The sequence below is a fragment of the Lepus europaeus genome, chromosome X, assembly GCF_033115175.1.
Source record: "Lepus europaeus isolate LE1 chromosome X, mLepTim1.pri, whole genome shotgun sequence".
In the NCBI taxonomy this organism is placed as follows: Eukaryota; Metazoa; Chordata; class Mammalia; order Lagomorpha; family Leporidae; genus Lepus; species Lepus europaeus.
Genome location: NC_084850.1, coordinates 9,688,418 through 9,695,249, shown reverse-complemented (window position 1 = coordinate 9,695,249; position 6,832 = coordinate 9,688,418). Strand labels below are relative to the sequence as shown.

Here is a 6,832-nt window from a genome sequence, read left to right as displayed (position 1 = left end):
GTATCATCTCATAAGAGGCCCCTGAACTTTAAAATTCACATGTGAGAATACATTTATATCTTACATATTTCTAAGAAAGGCACAGGATTTATGTAAAAAGCGGCAAAATTTAAAACTCACCAATTTATTGAAAAAGCCATTACTTTTATTAGAAACCAATAATGCTTCTCAAGATGTTGGCAACAAGTTATAGCGAGGCACACATTTCCTACAGTGCCTTTCTCCCTTTAATTATATTGCAGCAAGAGGTGGAACACTTCCTTGGCAGTGGGCAGTATTTGATTGACTGTTCAAACTGGTCTCCTTGTATACAAACTATACACTTCCTCCCCAGAGTATCATGTTCAGAAAGCCAAAGATCGCAGGTATGTTCAGGGATCCCATGCTAGTCACAGAACCAAAGTAACAATGCACGTCCTGCTGTTCACAAGGCAGAAGTTCCTGAACACTATTGTGCCAAGTGGATACTTTAATATTCGTAAGAGCTTTAGCCCAGGCTGAAGTGCTCACCAACCACAAAAAGTTGGCAACAAGAGTAATGACAAAGTCAACCATGGGAAGTTTGCAACTATCTCAATATAGGTTCGTGTAACCAACATACAGCAGAAGGGCAGCAATGCAGTACAAGAACACAAAGACTGCAAACGTAACACAGAACTGTGCTGAGGAAGAGTAATCTCCTATGAGAACATGACTTTCCCAACTTACACTACACACATTTACACTTGGAGATGCCTGAAATGACGCCTGATTCAACCTGAAAGGATAACCAAAACTAGCTGTAATAGTTTTATTGTCAGTAATTTGAGGAGGACAATTCACTAGAACCTCTGTTCAGCCCTTAAAACATCCACAGGTGGCAAAAATAAGGATAGAGACAATCCACTCGAAGATCTTGATGAAGCCAAGTGGCTCCTTGAGCGGGTTGAGGTTGATCTGGAAGGAGGACATCCCCTGAGGATAGGAGTGAGAAAGTCAGGATGGTGGTGCAGAGGAGGAGGGCAGTGACCTTCAAGATTCATTTATTTATTTGAATGGCAGAGATATATAAAGAGATAAAATGGTATTCTATCCACTAGTTCATTGCTGCCCCAAATGGCAGCAATGACCAGGGCTGGGCCATGCTGAAGTCAAGAGCCAAGAGCTTCTTCTGGATCTCACATGCGGGTACAGGAGCCCAACCAGTTAATCCATCCTCTGCTGCCTTCCTAGGCACATTAGCAGAGAGCTGGATTGGAAGTGAAGCATTCATGCCGGCACTGCAGGCGGCAGCTTAACCCGCTTTACCACAATGCCACCCATAAACTTTTGTTTTAATTCCATTGTCCATTTCATTAAAGATTTGAATCGCTCTGATATACCAGTAACAAATTCATAGTTTATCTGAATCTTTTGCAAAACCATGATCTTAAAACGAGGTCCTGATCAGTATGTTGCATAAGTTAATTTTATATTTTCATGACAGAATTTCTTATTACACAAATGGAAAAATTCTCCTCAGATTTCAGTTGTTTCCTTAGTTTGGCATTATTGCATTCACTAGTGGATTATCTGAGAACTACTGGCCACTAGAGGTCGCCATGGGCCACAACAGCCGCAAAAGCAACTCTAACCTACATCTCTTGGCTGTGTAGTCAGCATAAATATAAAATAGCATTTAGGATTTGAGTTGCGTCTGCAACAGTAGTAAGATTTGGACATGTAGAATTGGATCTAAGAAGAATCTCAGCTTCTCCAGTATTAGCAAAGTTAGGGAGGGTAATATGTAGGAAGTTAATGGAAAAAAGCTGCTAACTCAGTTGGGCTGGAATATTGAGTATGTGAAGTATATAAATAGAATATAAGATTGGAGAAGTGGTTTGGTAAGAAATTTTTAGAATATTAGCTACCAGGATAAAACGTTTTAATATTTTCGTGTTAATTGGGAGGCTTTGACGCTTTTTAATGAGGCAGTATACACAGAGCAAGCTTTTCAAATATTCCAGTGAGACTTAATTAAATAATTGTCAGTAGTATCCAGTCAGCAAAATAAAGAACAGAGAAAGAAGAGGAGGTCTTGTAGAAAGCTGAGCTAAAGTTTGTACTTGCTCTGGACATACTGATTTGATGGACCTTTATGCAAATGGAACACAAAATTAGCAGTTGGAAAGGAAAAAATAAGGCCTGAGGGAAAGTGAAGGTTGTGCACAAAATCAAAAAAGAATAAACTTAGAGGTAATTATTAGTGCCCAAAACTACCACATAAGAATAAAACAGAACCTAGATGGGCATTTGGACAATTATCAACATTTGAATATAGGATGTTGATTTAGCAATAAAGAATACACATTGGAGAAAGGATAGTCTTTTCAATAAATGGTGTGGCAAAACTGGACATATATATTTAGAATAATGAAATGCAATTCATACCTATCACAAAATACAAATTTAGATCAAAGACCTAAGTTTAAAAAATGAGATTTCAAAATTGCTCTAGCAAGTTCTAGAAAATATAAGGGAAACACTACAAGACATTAGTGTAGGTGATGACTTCCTGGATAAGACCATTAAGCTTAGGCAACAAACACAAAACTAGGTAAGCAGGATTATATCAAACTCATAAGATTCTGAACATCAAAGGAGATAATCAATAGAGTGAAGAAACATTCATCAAAATGGAAAAAATGTGTACAGGCTACTTACTGAAAAAAGATTAATATCCAGGATATATCAGCAACTCAAAAAACTAAACAAACTACAACAACAACAACAAAATCCAGTTAGGAAATAGGCAAAAGACTTGAATAGACAATTCTCAAAAGAGGAAATACAAATGCCCAAGAAATATATGAAAAAAAAATACTCAATGTCTCTAGCCATCAGAGAAATGTAAATCAAAACCACAATCAGGCAACACCTCATCCTTGTCAGAATGGCTATTATCAAAAAGCACGGTAACAAATGCTGGTGAGGATGTAGAGAAAGGGGAACTCTTATATACTGCTGATGAAAATGGAAGTTAATGCAGCCATTGTGGAAAATAGTATTGAAATTTCTCGAAAGACTAGAAATGGAACTGCCATATGATCTAACAATCTCACCAGTGGATAAATTCCCAGAAGACATAAACTCATTATGTCAAAGAAATACCTGTTCCACCATATTTATAACAGCACTGCTCACAATAGCCTAAATATGGAATCAACAAAGATGTCCATCATCAGATGTATAAGTCATTTGCATAAAAATGCTGGCAACAGAAGGACCTCACATTGAGTGAAATAAGCCAATTACAGGAAGATGAATAGTGTATGTCATGCCATTTATGAGGGAGAAAAGTTTTTTTTTTTTTTTTTTTAATAAAGGACTCAGTCTGAACATAGAATGTTGATTACTAGAACGTGAGTGGGGACTGGCGCCGCGGCTCACTAGGCTAATCCTCCGCCTTGCGGCGCCGGCACACCGGGTTCTAGTCCCGATTGGGGCGCTGGATTCTGTCCCGGTAGCCCCTATTCCAGGCCAGCTCTCTGCTGTGGCCAGGGAGTGCAGTGGAGGATGGCCCAAGTGTTTGGGCCCTGCACCCCATGGGAGACCAGGAGAAGCACCTGGCTCCTGCCATCGGATCAGCGTGGTGCGCCGGCCGCAGCGTGCCTACCTGCGGCGGCCATTGGAGGGTGAACCAACGGCAAAGGAAGACCTTTCTCTCTGTCTCTCTCTCTCACTGTCCACTCTGCCTGTCAAAAAAATGAAAAAAAGAACATGAGTGGGGTGGGATGGATAACAGTTTGAATATTAAAAATAGGGGAAACTGTACATGGTTCATTAGTCATGACAAAGATACTAATAAATTATATTAATAGGAAAAATGGGAAGATGAGTAAATAGGAATTACTTGTAGTACTTCCTCATAATTTTTGTTTTGTAAATTTAAAGCTTTTCTGAAGTTAACTGTTAGAAAAAGGGGATGACAGAATGAAGAGTGGTCAGTTGGCTCAGATTCTGCTAAAAACAATCAATGTGGGAAAAAGTTGAGGAAAAACAATTTTCATGTATTTTATAGAGCCAGAAATCAGCAACAAATAATAAAATTCAATGAAAAGGTGCTTCACTCCTGTAATTTAATAGGACATATATAGGTACATTTTAGCTAAGTAGATTTAGTAACCATGGCATAGGCATTAGAGCAAAGAAGTTAAGAGTTGAGGGAGCTGAGTTAGACAAACTGAAGTGAGGATGATATTCTACTCTGCTGTGTGACCTTAGACAATTTATTTTCCTCTCTAATGTCATTAATCTCTTAAGTAAAATATAGGTACTTGTGAGACTCTTGTGACTAATACATATAATAATGCATAAATAATGTAACCTAGTACCTGCCATAGGATAAGATTAATTAAGAACTTACCTGGTCTTGCTTATGATAACATTTAGTATAAAGGGGATTATCCCTCTGCCACTTTCTGGCATCTGAAAAAAAAATCTCACAAGTAGGATTATCTTAGAAAATGGTATCAGGAAAAGTCATGTTGAATTTCATTAAAAATTTCATTATAAATCGATGTGCTTTCTCATTGAAATAATGGGAGCTATGGAACTCTTCATTTTGTTTATAGTTCTGTCTCCCCTTGGTCTGATTTCCTGATATATCCAGACAAATTTTGGAACTCAAACCCAGCAAATAAATTAACCCATTCAATTTTTATATTTTCTTCTTTGTTTCTGTACTTCTTGTGTGTGCGTGCGTGTGTGTGCACACATGTGTGTATGTGTGTTTTATTTTACTTGAGCTTTTTAATTATTACTTATTATATTCTAGTTTTGGTTGGGCACAGTATTAGTTACTCCAATGCAACCTCAAAACACCCTTGTAAAGTTAAGAATTCATAATCCTGCTTTTCCTTTTTCTTTTTTTATTTGACAGATAGAATTAGTGAGAGAGACAGAGAAAAAGGTCTTCCTTCTGTTGGTTCACCCCTCAAATGGACGCTACAACCAGAGCTATTCCGATCTGAAGCCAGGAGCCAGGTGCTTCCTTCTGGTCTCCCATGCAGGTACAGGGGCCCAAGCACCTGGGCCATCCTCCACTGCCCTCCCAGGCCACAGCAGAGAGTTGGACCGGAAGAGGAACAATTGGGACTAGAACCTGGTGCCCATATGGGATGCTGGCACCACAGGTGGGAGATTAACTAAGTGAGCCACAGAGCCAGCCCCAATCCTGCTGTTACTTCCAAAGTCACATGCTTATTAAGGGCAAGAGTAAGGATGTTAAACTGCATCTCTCAGAACTCAAGCCTTTGTTATTTCTCTTATGTTTATATGAATCACAAGAGCAGGTAAAGGGATAATAGAAGAAAAAGACATGATTTAAACCGATGCACTTTTTAAAACCTGGAATGTTTAAGAACTGTATAAGTGAAATTTGTAACCCCTAAGGTATGACTGTCAAAAAAATTGTCATGTGGGACCCGTTCACTTCATTATGGCATGATGATATTCACTTCTAGGCATTACATTCCAGGAAGAGTACAAACTAGACCATGTTAAGAAGAGGCTAACCAGTTGATAATGACATATTAAATAATGTCACATAAACTTGAGAATATTGTACAAAGAGAAGACTTTGTTCCATTATCTTTGCTGGTTTTGTATTTGTGAACTATTAATGGATTGAACTTGCTTATTATGGTGCACAAGGACACAGCTAGGACCTGTGGCAGAATTTTCATAGCAAAGAATTTGAATTGACATTAAGATGCAATTTTCTAGTATTAGAGACTTCCCATTAGTAGAATGAAGTGCCACAAGAGATTATGAACTTCAGAGCATTTGGTGTTGTTAAGAAGAGATTGGATAGTCGCTTGGCAGGGGTATTACATGGCAGTTTCAAGTAGTAAGTATGAGATTAGGCAGGCTATCTCTAAGTCCACTCCAAATATGAGTCTGTGATTATATGCAATGAATATAACTATATTACTCTATACTTATATGTTCTTTCAGATGTTTCTGCATCATAAATATAATTCAAGATAGGAAACAATTTGGGAACTCTGAAGTATCAATTGTGTAAACCAAACAAGCTTTATTTAGTGATTATATTAGAACTCTGTTGTGAATCAACAGAATTCTCTTCTCAGCCATGTCACTCTGTACAATGGCTTTTAATGTCGTTTACTCCAGAGTTAGGCCAGACTTCATAGGTTAAGAGCGCAGTACTCATAAGACTTCCCTTGCTGTAGATATAAGACAAATGCTTGGGTGTTCCCGGGGCTACCCACATTTCTGGCCTGCTAACTAAAAATGTGCAGTTGCCACTATCCACGGAGATTCTGTAATTTACTAGAACAATCCACAGAACTCAGGAAAACACTGAACTTATAGTTATGGTTTTATTATAGCAAAATAGATAAATATCAGAACCAGCCAAAAGATGCATAAGGCAAGACCTAAGATGTTCTGAGCGGAGGAGTGTGGTGGGGGCCAGAGGCATGGAATCACCGCACAGACCCCTGGAGTTGAGTGAAAGCAGGCCAGAGGCGAGTAGCCCACAGACTCGTTTATTTCAGTTGGTACAACAGCTTATATAGCTGAGGAAACCAATCCAGTCAAGGGGTGGTTTATGCCCTAACCAATCACAGCCCATTGCCAGGTAGGCTCTGTTGCCAGGTGATTTCCCAGGGGGTTTCCCACGGGGGTTCTGAAGCCATTCCTGAGTAATTGATGCTCTCTTGCCAGTGGCCATCTTGACATGGCCTTCTCATTCCACCAAACTAAGAGTGTCTCAAATAAAAATTGTCCTACCCCTGTGAAGTTAGATTGTTATCCAGGGAGGCTCACCTGATCCTTAATTTTGAGA

At 38.9% G+C, this 6,832-nt stretch overlaps 1 pseudogene; it reads right to left on the bottom strand.

Moving 5' to 3' along the window:
- Positions 1-231: 231 nt before the first annotated feature.
- On the bottom strand, positions 232-951 carry LOC133753553 (synaptophysin-like protein 1; annotated as a pseudogene).
- Positions 952-6,832: the final 5,881 nt, after the last annotated feature.